Source organism: Phascolarctos cinereus, unplaced genomic scaffold, assembly GCF_003287225.1.
Source record: "Phascolarctos cinereus isolate Bilbo 61053 unplaced genomic scaffold, phaCin_HiC Scaffold_5;HRSCAF=322, whole genome shotgun sequence".
Lineage (NCBI taxonomy): Eukaryota > Metazoa > Chordata > Mammalia > Diprotodontia > Phascolarctidae > Phascolarctos > Phascolarctos cinereus.
The window spans coordinates 83,186,391-83,202,163 of NW_027555958.1; the positions used below are offsets into that span (position 1 = coordinate 83,186,391).

At 40.2% G+C, this 15,773-nt stretch overlaps 1 protein-coding gene across 2 annotated transcripts in view; it reads left to right on the top strand.

The window, feature by feature from the left end:
* LOC110196938 (protein unc-93 homolog A-like) overlaps window positions 1–15,773 on the top strand; it is a 158,456-nt gene that overhangs the window by 21,268 nt on the left and 121,415 nt on the right. The window lies entirely within an intron of this gene.

Here is a 15,773-nt window from a genome sequence, read left to right on the forward strand (position 1 = left end):
AATTTCTTCTCATCATCTTTCTCTCTTTTCCATATTTTAGATAGAAAATATAACATTGTTTCTGACTCCACAGGGAAAAGAGCCACATAGAAGGACAATTGCAACTATAACCCTCATGAAGCGCTTTTCCTGAAATATTCCATTTGACTCTTAAAGATACAGTAATAATATTTATGAGCAGCTAGATGGCTCAGTGGATAGATAGAGTGCTAGGTCTGGAGAATAGAAGACTTAAGTTCAAATCTCGCCTCAGACGCTTACTAGCTGTGTGACCCTGGGCAAGTCACTTGACTACTGTTTGCCTTAATCTCTTGGAGAAGGAAATGAACAAACCATTCCAGTATCTTTGCCATGACAACCCCATGGACACTACTGGAACGTTGTGGTTGTCAGGATCACAAAGAATCAGACATGATTCAACAACAAAAGACTCTATAGTTTGTTTCTCTGGGAAAGCTTAGTGAAACAAGTGTTGGATAGGTAGATAGAGGATGTTACATAAAATATACAGCTGCTCTGCTAGCCAGTCCAGAAACCCAAACCCTAGACGACTTAACCCTTTTGTGCCTAGAACCTCCACCTTAGAAAGTGATTGGCATTGACCCAATCTCCTACTAAAACTGGCTGAAATTTCCCCCTCCTAAATCCTTCCCGATTCCTCTTTGCCTTTTTAGTTCTGCAACTCCAATGAAGTCAGTTTTGTCGTTGCTTCTGGAAAGAGTGTGTCAATCTGCCTCCCAAAGGCTCTGTAACTACACACTGAAATATTCCTTTGTGGCCATCACTACCTTATGTATGCTTTCTCACCTTTTTGAATGCAAGCTCCTTGACCAGGGACTGTCTTTGTTTTTTTATTTGTATCTTCAGCAGTTAGCACCAAGCTTGTCACATTAAAGGTACTTACTAAATGCTTTTTCATTCATTCATCCATTTATTCATACAAATGCTCTCCTTTTTCTACTTTCAAGGCCAGAACATTATCCTGACTTTTGACCCAATATAGTAGTTTTTCCTTTCTGATAGATCCTTTATTTGTTCATTGTTCTACTCTTCCTGTGTGGGCCCTCTAATGCTTCTCCTTGAAAAAAAAAAGCTAAAATAGCCATTGCTAATTGGAAACTCTTCATCCACAAAATCTTTTTTTATATGTGTTTAATTAATATGCCTTTTTAGATCATATGAAAGATCCTTTAAAAATTGCAAGGAGACAACAAATATCAATCTGACTGAAATATATAAATTAAAATTTGACAGTATGTTTCCACATGATTATTAGCAAAACCCGTTCACTTGACATCCTAAGTTGTTTCTTAGCTGGGGAGGTCACAAGGAAAAGTTGCTGACAGACATACTGCCTCCCATGTGTTTTTTATTCCCTTCTCCTCCCTTTCCCCCCTTTGCTATTTTGTCTGTATTCCCCTACTCCCTCACTCCTACGCCAGCAGCAAAATATCCTAGGATAAGCAGGAAATAATTCATTTGCCTTGTACCACCTCAAAGCCACACTAATTTAAAACATGATCTCCTTGTCTGTGAAGAATACAGCCATGCCTCTTGGAAAAGACCACCAGCCCATCCAGGGTGGGATTCCCTCATTCCCTGGGAAGTAACAACATAAAAAATCACAACAACAAGGCCTGGGAGGTGATTTTCATCATGGGGGAGGCTTGGGAACACAAGTAATGCCTTGACTCAGTTTTACAATCCTGAGTCAGTCAGTCAGCTAACATTTACTGAGTATACAGGGCATAAAAGAAATCAGAGGCATGCCTATTACTCTTGAGGGGCTTGAAATCTAGTTAATTGGGTTCCTTTCCTTGGCTATTCTGCTCTGTGGAGGACTTTGGCCTTCACCTCAGCAGGAATATAGCTTCGAACAGGGAAACCGAAGGCTCTGGGCATACTCTGCTTTTACATTTAAGCAGGGTTTTTTTGGTTTGTTTTTTTGTACATTAAAATCATGCTAGCTGGACCTCTCCAGTGTGTGCTCCAAGTCTCCTCAGATTTCCCATGAACTAGGAAATAACACTGGGCATTGTGGTAGGGAGTAAGAGGGCACTGGGTATAAGAGCTGTGAGGTCGCACCCAGCAGTAACATTCCTGTCTATGTTGGTTGGGTTTGCTGTCTTTGAAAGCACTTGCCAGGTGGAAGGAAGGAGGGGCTGACTCTTTCTCAGCCTGGAATTTCTGCCGCTGCACCATAGGCTCATTAGGATTTTTCCCATGCAACATCACAAAAGATAGCTGGAGAAAACAAAAGTGAGATTCAGGAGCTGCATCTATTCCTTTGTCCAGGAGAAGCCAGGCCCTGCAGAATCCCACAGGCTGGTGCATGCATAATTTGGGGCAGCTGATTAAGTGTATTGTGCTGTGGATTAAAGAAAGGGTGGGGGCAGGGGGAAAGAGTGAGGGTGGTGAGAGATACTAGGTGGGTCTAATTAGAACTCTGGGGCTGTCCTTTAATATTTACATAAAGTGGCTTCAGAATTATCCCCTTAAGGAGGGATTGTAGGAACCCAGGTAAAACTCTGTTTTGAAATTGAGGAGGTGAAGATGGACTTCCAAAAACAAAAGCATTACTCCGAGTGAGACTATCCATGGATGCATTTGCAATAGCCAGCAACCTTAAAGGAGCTTGGTTGTACCAAGCCTCCGTATTCTCTTTGGAGATTGAGGGAAGGGGAGGGGAGGGCTGTCACAGATGCTTGCATTTTCTCTGTTGCTCATCTCATATCTGGGAGATTTGAAAAGGAACCCCAGATACTGGTGTGAGGGAAGGCCAGACAAAGGATAGGGGAAGATAATGCCCCATTGCAAATCCTCTATTCACTTCCCAGGGAACCACAATGAGCTCTTTGGAGCAAGTAGAATGAGAAGTCAGGAGGAAGAAGTGTAAATTAAAATGAGAGAAAGAATGAGGAAATCCCAGGCCCTGAGTAGGTGCCAGTATGTAGGAGGTCACACGGGGAGAATGTCCTCACTCACCTGAAACACAGCATCTGAGTCCCATTGAAGAAGGAGCCAAGTGCAGATGGAGTCTCTCTAATCTGTCCTTTACACTGCTGCTAAATGGATGTTTCTAAGGCACAAAGGTCTGATCATGGCACCCCTGCTGTTCAAGAGGCCCCAGTGGCTCACTGTTGCCTTTAGGATAAAATATTGACTTCTCTGTTTGGCATTTAAACACCTTAAAAATGTACAGCTTCAATTTATCTTTCCAGGCTGACTCCTCGTCATTCTTCCTCGTTGTATACACTCTTATATTCTAGCTAAATTATTGTACTTATTGTCATCCTCAGATATTTCTCTTGTCTTGGCAAAGATACTGAAATGGTTTGTCATTTCCTTCTCCAAGAGATTAAGGCAAACAATAGCTAAGTGACTTGCCCAGGATCACACAGCTAGTACCATCTGAGGCAGGATTTGAACTTGAGTCTTCCATTCTCAAGACCCAGCACTCTATCCACTGAGCCATCTAGCTGCTCATAAATACTGTTACTATATCTTTAAGAGTTAGATAAAATATTTCAGGAAAGGCACTTCATGCTCAAAAGTGGAGGGTTATGGTTGCAGTTGTCCCCAGTGTAGGGAATGCTTTTCTTCCTCACCTCCACATCTTGTTTTTGAACTGTGTCTGATTCTTCATGACCCCATTCGGGGTTTTCTTAGCAAAGATACTGGAGTGGCTTGAATTTCTTTCTCCAGCTCATTTTATAGATGAGAAAACTGAGGCAAACAGGGTTAAGTAACCTTCCCAAGGCCACATAGCTAATAAGTATCTGAGGCCAGATTTTAGCTCAGGAAGACAAGTCTTCCTGACTATAGGACCCATACTTTATTTATCCACTGTGCCACCTGACCGCCCAGTTTTTCATACCTGCTATTCCCTGTCTATATTCAGGGATCGATTTGTGTCACCTACTACACAAAGCCCTTTCTAATCCTCCTCCCCCCAACTGTTAGCATTTTCCTCAGAAATTAATTTGTTTATATTTTGAATTTATTTTGAATTTACTCAGGTTAGAGCTAGTAGAGTTCATGGAATTTACCGGAAAAGGCAATTTTGAATAATGCTGCATAATACCTTTTGAATCTTTCAATACCTTCAATACCTTTTGAGTCTTTTGAAGGCTAAGGGGGCTAGAACTTAGACCACAGACATACCTTCCTGAACACTTAAGGATGTGTAAGGTGAATTTTAGTGTGTGTAAGGAGGATTTTGTCAGTCCTTTTTAGACAATAGTTCCAGGATCCTAGATAATATTTCCCACGAATTATAGTTGAAAACATCTCCACCACATTTGCACAGTGAGATATAGGGATGACATAATGTATACGTGCACTCTGTTAAGTCATGACAATATTGATAAAGTTAACCTGTGAGCTTAATGTCAGCAAGATGCTTTCTTTGCCTGTTGCCCTATAAAGGAAGTGGGCACTGGTCATTTTGGGATTTGGGTAATGTGTAGAAGAATGCATGTATCTGCCTTGATTGGCCCTCATCAAGGCTTAGGGGATCTTGTGGAGTGTACTCCTTTTCTTACCCACCCCTGCAAAAAGTGTGATTATGGAATGCTGTAGGAGCTGGTGCTCCCATTATCAACAAATTCTTTCAAGAAGACTAGACTAGAATAAAGTAAGCTTATTTAACCCCTCTGAAGCTGCCTTCCTGTCTGACCTGATCAAAAGTGAACCTGTGCTAGAACACCTGTTAGTGTCAGGAGCCCTCCTGTGTTCTCCTGCCTAACATCCAACAGGATGATATGGCTAGGACCAGAAGGGGTGGAGCTCTTCTCTCATGGCTCTGAATGCAGACTAGTAGGGTAAACAACAGGAGAGCTGTGCTCACTAGTCCCCCCACCCAATCCATTTTACCTTCTCTCCTCTGACACTGCAACCCCTGCAATGGACTGCTGGTGGGTCTGCCTGCTTCAAGTCTCTCCCCACACCAACCCATCCTTCATTCAATCACTAACATAACGTGATTTTCCTAAAATGCAGGTCTGATCATCCCTCTCTCTCTGTCTCTCTCTCTCTGTCTCTCTCTTTCTCTCTCTTGTCTCTGTTTCTCTCTCTCTCTCTCTCTCTCTCTCTCTCTCTCTCTCTCTCTCTCTCTCTCTCTCTCTCTCTCTCTCTCTCTCAACTCCAATGGCATCCTATTGCCTCCAGGAGCAAATGTAAAATGCCCTGTTTGGCATTAAAAGCCCAAGCCCCCTCCTACTTTTCTGGTTTTGTTACACCTTACTCCCCAACACTTACTCTTCCACCCAGTGACATTAGCCTCCTGCCTGTTCCACAAACAAGACAGCCTGTCTCTCAGCTGTGAACATTCTCTGTGGCTGTCTCCCATGCATGGAGTGCTCTCCCTCCTCCTCTCTGATTACTGAGCTCCATGGCTTCCTTTAAGTCCCACCTAAAATCTCACCTCCTATACGAAGCCTTTCCTAATGGCTCTTAATTCCAGTGCCTTCCTCTCTGTCAATTATTTCCTATTTATCCTGTATATAGGGCAGCTAGGTAGCACAGTGGGTTAGAGCATGGGTCCAGAGAGTCAGGAAGATTCCTTTTCCTGAATTCTAATCCAGCCTTAGATACTTACTAGCTGTGTGACCCTGGGCAAGTCACTTAAGCCTGTTTACCTCTGTTTCATCATCTGTAAAATGAGCTGGAGAAGGAAAATGGCAAACCACTCCAGTATCTTTGCCAAGAAAACCCCAAAAGGGGTCACAAAGGGTCAGACATGATGGAAAAGCAACTAAACAACAATAAAAACCATATAGTCCGCATTGTAGATATTTATTTCCATGTTGTTTCATTATTAGATTATAAGCTTCATGAGGGCAGGGACTGTCATTTGCAGATTGTTATATCCCCAGTGCTTAGTATATAGTAGACACTTAATAAATGTTTACTGAATTGAATTGAATTATCCTGATTCAGTAACCCTTCCTTGTTCAGAATGTCTTTCCCCTGCTATGGCTAAGTATATCTCCTTTTGTTAATTGTCAGATGGACTACCTGTGTCTTATTCGGTCCTAATTCTAGACCTTTATCGGGGGACCAGAATGATTTAGGCCTTGTCTCTGATAAACTGTTTTTGGAGAAAATATGATGAGTTCTATTTTAGACGTACAAATTTGAGAATATTTATAAAGAAAATTGTAAGAAGGACAATAGATAAAGCTGAAATGGAAACAATTTGCCAAGGTATCTATTGTGATCTGTTTTCAATATTAATGAGACTGGAACTATTTAGCATATTTGAATTTAGCATTTCAGTACACAACATGATTGGTGACACATCATCCCTGACATTGAAGAAGATGAAGTTAGAAAGAGATCAGTTAAACCTAGGCAAATATATAGATTTTGATGTTATCAATAAAATGTATAATATTAATATATTGTTCAGGACCAGGACTAGTACACACAGGCACCCTTTTCAGAAGTGGGGGAGGTCTTCACTGTATATATGGCGGCTCACCTCTCATGGTACAGTTATGAATCCCAAAGAGTATATTATATTCATGTATGGTTTTAATGCTTTCTCTTACTAGTCCAAGTGGTTGCTTGCTTAGATTTGTATGCAGGCTGTCTCATAGGAATCCAAAGGTCTCTCCACTAGCCCTTTTCTCATGAAGAAAATAAAAGGAATAGTTCCCCTTTCTTCTCTCCCCTTCCTTTTTACTGGGACAAAAACTCTGCCCAATTCGTACCTTGAGCCACTGCCCTTAACCACACAAGTCAGGATCAGGGGACAGCAAATTTTCATTTATATCAGGAGTAATGCAGTAATTCTACTAGCGAGAATGAGCAATGAGGAAGGGCAGTTCATTTGGATCAGAAGCCAGCTACTTTCTCTGTTGGCTACAAACTTTTCTTCCTTTTAATTATGGCTCTTTCTTGAAGGAAAGACAGAAATCCCATGAGTTGGTCAGTTACAATGACAGGGCTGCTCCTCCAATTCAATCAGAGAAAGTGCAAAGGAAAGTTTCATGGCCCCATTGAGCAGATTTGTCTCAACAGCAGCAAATTCTTAGGTCTGGGAAGTCTCTCTGGTTCACCCTCACAACTCCAAGTTCTGGAAGAGTACACCTAATTGAAGTGCTATTGCTCAGAAGAGCCCCTACTCCTCCTGCCTTGGTCAGCAAAAGGGATTCTCTCCTTTTTTTTCCTTATAAATGTATTATTTTTATGATTATGCTATTAAACATATAAATTATGTTATTAAGTATGTAATGTTACTAAAATATAAAATGTAATCAAATATATTATTATTAAACATGTAAATATATAAAATTTTGTTATATTATTAAACATTAACAAACATGAACATTCCCATCTGCAAAGAACAAAAATGAGAATTGTATATGAAACCATGAATCTCTATTATGTATAGTTTGGTTTTTTAAAGTATATATTGAAATTAAAATCACTATTACTCCTCTCTTTGAGTGTCCTTCTGAACTTTCTTCATCTCTCTGATTTTTTTTGGTTTTATTGATGTGTTTCCTTCCTTTCCTCCTTTTTTTTTTTGCATCACTATCACTAAACCCAAACTTCCACAGTTTCCCCCACTTATATTGCTCCCCGAAGTTATCTGTTGTAACAAACAGTCAAGCAAAAAAAAAATTCAAACATTTGCTTATACTTGAAAATATCTCACTATCCCTTTCCAGTGTCTTTCTACAACTCCATTTTCCAATGTAATGGCCCCTTGGATTTCTGAGTAAAATTTGGTCACCACATTCACCCCTGGCAAGGCTGGAACTAAGCACTGACAGGGAGATCAAGTTTAGATAAGACATTCAGTCTTACTTATCATGGACTTTCCAAAGTTATTTAAAAGTTCTATGATAGATCAGGAGAAGGAAGGTTTGGCTGGATGGGGAGGGTAAGAGGATAAGGAAACAAGGAAGGCTTCATGGAAGAAGGACATTTGAGTAGGGCTTGATGGGACACTTAGGAACGAAAAAACTGTGTCAAAGGTATTCTTGAGTGACAAAACCTTAGACAAAGTTGAAGAGTAGACAAAGTTTGACTTTGGCCTCTTTCTTCTCCTGATTGGGGCAGGCCCCCTTTTGCGTTCTTGGCTAAGTCCTCCTAGGATCACTCCTCTCCCCTTCATCCTCTATCCACTCTTGCCCCTACCCTTAAGTCTCAGGTGATATTTTCTTAAAGTTTTCCTAGTATTTTTATGCAATTCTCCTTTGCATTCTTTACCTACTTTGCATATAATTGCATTATCTCCACTACAGAAGACGAGTTCCGGAAGTCTAAGGCTGACTTCATCTTTTCTTCCTAATTTCATCCCATTTCCTTTGCATTTGGTAGGAACTTCATAATAATTTTTCTTGGATGAGCCAATTCTCATTCACAGCTGGCTGTCAATTAACCCTGACTAAGGTGTTAACTGATTATTGGGGATAGATGCAGCTGTGGCCTAGTGGCAATAGAGTTGGATTTTGGAGTCAGTTCAAATGCTGACGTGCTGTTAACTATCCTAAGAAGAGAGGTGTCTAACACCTACAATACTTCTGATTGCCTCCAGAAACAGACTGAAATGTAATTGAGAAATATTTTAAAAACGAATAAAAATATAATAAGATACAGATACTACATTTTAAAACTAAGTCAATATGTGTCTTGCAGAGATCCTATGTATGAATTAGGCCTCTGTCTCCTCTCTTTCTATTTGAGTTTGACACCTAAGCCTACAAAAGACCTTGGAAAAAATCTCATTACCTCTCTGGACCTCAGTTTCCTCACTTGGAAAATGAGGACATTGGACTAGATAATTTTAAAGTTTTTTTCCCCTTCAAAATGCTATACTTAACACTTAAAGTGACTCTTCTTGGCTTTGCTTCTTAAAAGGGAGGCCTTTAAGGAAAGAAATACATGGGAAGTGAGGAAGAGAGAAGAGCTTCCTCCTACAGCCCTGTTTTCCTGGGCCTTCACTACCCGAGGTCATTGTGAAGAAGGGCAATGAGCTATGGGTGGCCATCACTCCCCAAATTTCAACTCTCCTTTTTGTGAGGGAGTTAAACAAATGGAGACTGGTTACAATGCCTTTGGAAGGTTGCTATCCTACACTAACCTTCCATTCCTACACCTTCATCTATTTTCATGTTCTTTACTTACTGTACCCTTGTTAGGACTGACAGAAAAAACTACATGTGATTCTAAACTGATCTGTGGGTAATACGGAATTGAACAAAATCAGTTCAATTTATCAAAAGTTTTCTTTTTAACTCCTTTTTTTTTTCTGATATGGTTTGGGCCTGTCAATTTGTCAAGTGAAGTAGCATTTATTATATGCCAGGCCCTTTGCTAAGTGTTATGGATACAAAGTCAAAAAACCAGTCCTTGCCCTCAAGGAGCTCACAGTCTAGTGGGGGAGATATAACATGCTGCACATGTGCAAACAAGATGTAGACAGGATAATTACAGCTAATCTCAGAAGGAAGGCATTAGCATTATGGGGGATCAGGAACAGCTTCTTGCAGAAGGTGGAATTTTAGCTAGGAGCTGAAGCAAGCCAGGGAAGCCAGAAGGCAGAGATGAAAAGGGAGAGAATTCTAGCCATGGTAGACAGCCAGTGAAAATTCAGAGTCTGTAAATGGAGTGTCTTGTGTAAGGAATAGCAAGGAGCCTGCTGTTGTGGAAGTTGTTGTTGTTTGGTAGCTGAGTGGAAGATGACCAGAGTGGGAAGAGAACTGAAGAAGGGAGACCAACCAAAAAGCTACTGCAATAATTCAGGTGTGAGGTCTACACACACACACACACACACACACACACACACACACACACATACACACATACACACACAAACACATACATTTGTATATATTTTGTATGTATATGTATATGTGTATATACAGTTATCTGTTCCATGTTGCAGGGGGGTACTAGGGGCACAGCCCTCCCCATGATCTGGAAAATCTGTAAAATTTTTTGGCTCTCCCTTCATACCAGAGAAGTCTGAATTATTATGATATTAAAAGACAAAATATGCTGATATTATACAATGTGTATATACATATATTTAGTTTCTAAACTTTTTCTGTCATCGTGTTGTCTGCAGTTTCTAAAAAACTCTCCAAAAATTCCCATTTAATTTCTTATGCTGAAACCACGATGGGGAAAGTGGTGATATGGAAGGGATAACTGTATTACATATATACACACGTGTGTGTTTATGTGCTTGTATGTGTCTGTGTGTGCATAGGGATAGCACTTCAACTGACAGCTTTAGAGCACTGGGAGTTGAAATAACTTGTTCAGGGTCACTCAGCTAATATAGGCCTGGGTCCAGGCACAGTTTCCTTACTTCAAGGCTGGCCCTCGTACTTCAAGGTAACCACTGTATCATTTCTAGAAGGGGGTGAGAAATAAAACCATGCAACCAACAAAAAGCCAACTCTTTGGTTTCACATACTTGAGCAACCCAGTGGTGCTGTTGCCATTTTCCTTGAGGGAAGCCAGGATGCTGGAGCATGATGGTTCCCTTATCTGTAGAAGGAAGTCTAGATTGACAGAGGAGACCAGGCTACCTGATGCAGAGTTAGGGAAGCCTGAGCACAAGACTCTGATTAAGATTAGATGTTGGGAACATTGAGAAATTGGTTATGAAAAAAACAGCATGCATCTGAGGATTGATATATTATTAATAGCTCAAAAGCATATCACACTGTGAAAAATTTACCTTTTACATCAAGAAAATATTCACCTGCTTCCTGATCAAAGGAAGGGGAAGGATGCAGGAGCTTAGTAAGACCTAGAGAAATAAAAAGAGAGAGATACATTGGGTAGGATGATTTCAGAAAAAAAAATGTGATATGGAAGAGTGGCAAGTAGGGTCTATAATATGTTGTATGTAGTAGGTGCTTAATAAATACAGGGTGTCCAAAAACCCTTAGTGGAAAAAAAAAAGCCTTAGTCCCCCAAATCTCTGTTATTAAAAGCATATGACTGCACTAGCCTTTTGGGATACTCTGGATTTTGTTAATAAATGTAACATGTCATACACTTCCATCTCTCCACATCAGGTATTCATTCTAGGTGCCACCCATGCCTGGAATTCTCTTTCTCTTCCTCTCTGACCACTGACTTCCCCGATGTTTTTTTTTTCCTGGCTTATTTTAAGTCCCAGCTAAAATCCCACCTTCTATAGGAAGCTTTCCCCAACCCCTCTTAATTCTAGTGCCTTCCCTCTGTTAATTATTTCCTATTTATCCTATGTGTAGCTTGCTTTGCATATACATGCAGGTTGTCTTTCCCATTATATTATAAGCTCCTTGAGGGTAGGGATTGTCTTTTGCTTCTTTTTGTACCCTGCCTGGCATATAGTAGGCACTTGTTTATTAATTACTTGATTGATTCCAGATCCTCAACCCACACCCCTTAGTGTTCTTCTTCCTCCCGAAATTACTCTCCATTTGCTTGGCATAAACTGAATTTACCTGTATGTGTTCATTTTGTATCCAACTTCCTAATAGAATGAAAGTTCTTTGGAAGCATATTTTTAAAACCTCCTTTTTAGTAAAACTAAAAATATCATGAAATAATATTTTACTCCAAAAAGGCTTTCCCAAAATCCCCTTAGAAAGGTGGATAGAGAACTAAAAGGTTTTTTACATAGAAAAGGAGTAAGGGTGGTACTCAACTTTCTCTAGTTAGCTAGTGACTGCCCACTGGACTTGATTGGATCTAGGAACACTCTCTTCTCCATTGAGAAAGGATTGACATGAACGGAAGAGGGAGGTTGCCCCTTTGTTTCACTCTGCAGTGAGTGGTGACCCTTGAGAGAATGGGTTGAAGATCTGGTTACTCAACAATTCTGGAATGTTAACACAGACTATATTTTAACATATCTTTTTCTTGTTCAAGATTCCTATGAATGTTATCTGACAGCTTCTTGGGACTTGCCAGTTAGAGAAGGGAGGACTTGGCCAATTTGAACAAATCTCTCTTCAAGCTAAACATGGCTTGGATATAGATTAGTGTTGTTAAACAAAATTATCTCTGGTAAATGTCAGCCTAAAAATACAGAATATAGTTTTAATATATATTTTTGACAGCCCTTTAATTGCAGAGACTATTTGTTTTCTTGTATTTTTATCCCTACTACCAAATGTTGAATTGAATTAAATTGAATCTTGCAAGGTAGTTAAATTACTATATTATGAGAAGACTGAGGCCTAGATAGGTTCAGTGACTTGACCTAGACCATAGAACTTGTAAATGGAAAATCTGATATTCAAATTCAGATCTCATTAAGATTCTCTTGTTGAATTGAATCAAATAAGAACTGGGCAGGCAGGACACTCAGTATGGTACCATACATACTTAAGTTTTGGTTACTGAAGTTTAGGCTATTTATTTAATTTAAAATCTTATTTTTTTAATTAAAAGCTAGAATTTTGCTAATTTCTCATCTGAAAAGTGTTTCCTGAGTGTGACTCTTACTGCCACCATGTGCCAACACATGTATCTTGCAGGGACAGTTATTAAAAGGTCAAAATTAACCCTGTAAGTTCTAGATTCTGAATTTTAGTGCTAGAAGAGGCCTTAGACATCTGGTCTAATAACTTGTTCAAGGTCAAATGGTCAGTCTGTGTCTGAAGCAGTACACAAACTTACAGCTTCCTAACTCAGTACTGATTTCCGCCCATTATACCATACTACCTCTCTGACAGGTGCTGTCTTCAGAAAAGTTCACCATCTCTTCACTGGCACTCAATTATCAACTTTCACAGCATGCCTTCTCTGTAGTCCATTATGTTTGTGCCCTCAATCCCTCATTCCCTGGGTATAGAAAGCACATTTGCTGTTCTTCAATATTTAGGATTCATCTCTGTAGAAAGTTCTAGGTAAATCTTTCCTTTGAGGAAGGAGAGGTAAACTAGATCTCTCTTTGAGATAATACCTTGGCAAAGGATGTCCTTATTGCATGATTTAAGCCTTGAAGGAAGGAAGGGCATTCTATAGCCTACTGTGCTTGAGACCCCATTAGCCCACACATATTCAGCTGTGTAGCTACAAAATAAGTTGCAATCAACAGATCAGTTTTGACCTCAGTGGATCTGTTTAGGGATTAAATTTTTATTTTTAAGTTGGGAGTGCTGCACTTCAATTACGCTGACCATTTTCACTCTGAAACCTACTGAGCAATAGGGACAAAGATAACTATCCATATATCATGACAAAAATTGCCCCTATAATTAGCTACATTTTAAGAAGGACATTAATTAAACTGGGGAATTCCAGAAGAGGAAAATCAAGATGGCACATGAAGGCTGATTGAAGGAAATGGGAATGTGTAGAGAAAAAAAGTTATGGGGGAGACACCACCATCATCATCATCACTAGCATTTATGTAAATAGCATTTTAGGGTTTGAGAAGTACTTTGCAGTGAGCTCAAGTATTGAAAGTCTATCAAATGTCACAGGGATTAGACTTGTTTTTCTTGGCTCCAGAGGACAGATCAAAGAGCTATGGGTGGAAGTTGAAGGGGGACAGATAATCAACTTTATTTAAATAAACACTATCGATTGATTAAAGTTGTACAAAAGTAGAATGGATTATCTCAGGAGATAATGGGCTCCTTTTCACAAGTGGCCTTCAAATAAAGACTGGGTGACCACTTCTTGTCTGTATTTTAGAGGAAATTTCTGTTTATATACTGATCAGATCAGATGATCTCAGATGCTCCATCTAATTCTGAGATACTATGATTCATATGTAGATTATGTACTAGCAGGATATGTTAGAAGGGCCAACTTTATATTGCTTTGTTTCCCTTCCTTCTTCCTTCCTTCCTTCCTTCCTTCTTCCTTCCTTCCTTCCTTCCTTCCTTCCTTCCTTCCTTCCTTCTTTCCTTCCTTCCATCCTCTCTCCTCCTCCTCCTCCTCCTTCTTCTCTCTCTCTCTCTCTCTCTCTCTCTCTCTCTCTCTCTCTCTCTCTCTCTCTCTCTCTCTCTCTCTCTCTCTCTCTTGAATAAAGTGTTGCCACTGGGTAGTTTTGCCTATGGAACATTTCATTGCCTAACTCAAAATCAGAGCCAGGCTAGACCATTGCTTTTCTTGTTTGCTAATCTTTCTCCTGCTATCCTCCACTTGATCACTGGGAGTAGACAAATGCTGCCCCACCCCCATCCACCATTTCAATGAAGAGCTGGAGCTCTTTAATACCTTAATGTCAAAGTTAAGAAAATAATAATAAGGCATCTGACCAATTAAGTAATGCTATATGAAGAAGGGATCTACAAGAGATTAGTTCCTACTCAAGTAAATCTTGATTCCCATGATTTTAGTATGATCACATCTTTTTATTGGTTATAAAAGCATGAAGTCCAGAAATCAACTCTAACTTGAGGTGTTTCTGAAAGTTTTATTTTTAACTTCCCTCTGATTAGTTTTACAGAGCACAGAGCCTTCTCATCAAATATAAAAGGCAGAGAAAAGATCCATTTCCATAAATCCTTTCATACTTGTGCAATCAACAGCAGCATCCTTACTGGTTTCTGTAGCCAAGTGCTGGCAATTTTCATTTCCCCAGACACTGGAACCCTCCTTAAAAGTCTATCCTGGAAGGTTCATCCTTAAAGATAATAGGGAAATAGAGATACATTTTACTTGTTATTTAAACTGTCTGCCATCATTCTGTTGTCCCAAGGTGGAAGATGGTGTGAGAGAGAGGCGAAAGAGAAAGGGAAAAGGAAGTCACATAGCCACCTAACTCACGTGGTCCAGGTAGTCCTATAAAAGCTATAACTAGGGTTGGATGGGGCTAGGCTGGAGCAGTGGAAAGCTTGGAGTCAGGAAGTCCTGAATGGGTAACCCTGGGCAAGTCACTTAACCTGTTTGCCTCAGTGCCTTATCTATAAAACAAGATGGAGAAGGAAATGGAAATGCCAAGAAAACCCCAAATGACGTCACAAAGAGTCAGATGTGACTAAAAATGACTACACAAAGGGTTGCATCTCTGGGGCCTTGCTGCATGAGGCACTGAAGTATGGAGGGTGTTGACAGCATTTGAACGCAAGAAGAATAGACACGTCTGAGCTCAGCACCTCATTAGTAAGAATAATTAAAACAGGAAGTTACCAAATGGCATGTTTCCTTCTCAGACACCATAAGTAAGCACCCTCCTCCTTCCAGGGTTTACATTGTTCCTTCCCTTACGATCTGTGCCTCCCCCCCCCCGCCCCGAATTTGTCTTAGAAATTTGATTTAAAGTATGGTTTCTAGCTCTTTGCAGCTAAGTGGCACAGTGGATAGATTGTCAGACCTGGAGTTGGGAAGACTCATCTTCCTGAGTTCAAGTCCAGCCTCAGACATTTACTAGCTGTGTGACCCTGGGCAAGTCACTTAACCTCCTTTGCCTTGGTTTCCTCATCTGTAAAATGAGCTGGAGAAAGAAATGTCAAACCACTCCAGTATCTTTGCCAAGAAAAATCTCAAATGGGGTCAGAGTTGGACATGACTGTATAGCAACAATAACAAAATTCTAGTTCTTTGCTCTAATTGAAAAAAAAATGCCACTTACAGCTCAGATCCTAGACTCCTGGGTTCCTTACCTTCTGCCTTGGTTTTTTTTTTTGTGTGTGTGTGTGTGTGTGTGTGTGTGTGTGTGTGTGTTGTGTGTGTGTGTGTGTGTGTGGGTGGGTGTGGTGTGTGTGTGTGGGGGGGGTGTGGGTGTGGGTGTCCCTCTCCTCTTACTCTTTCTCATGTCCTACTCCCCCCACTCAAATGAAGAAAATGCCCAAAGG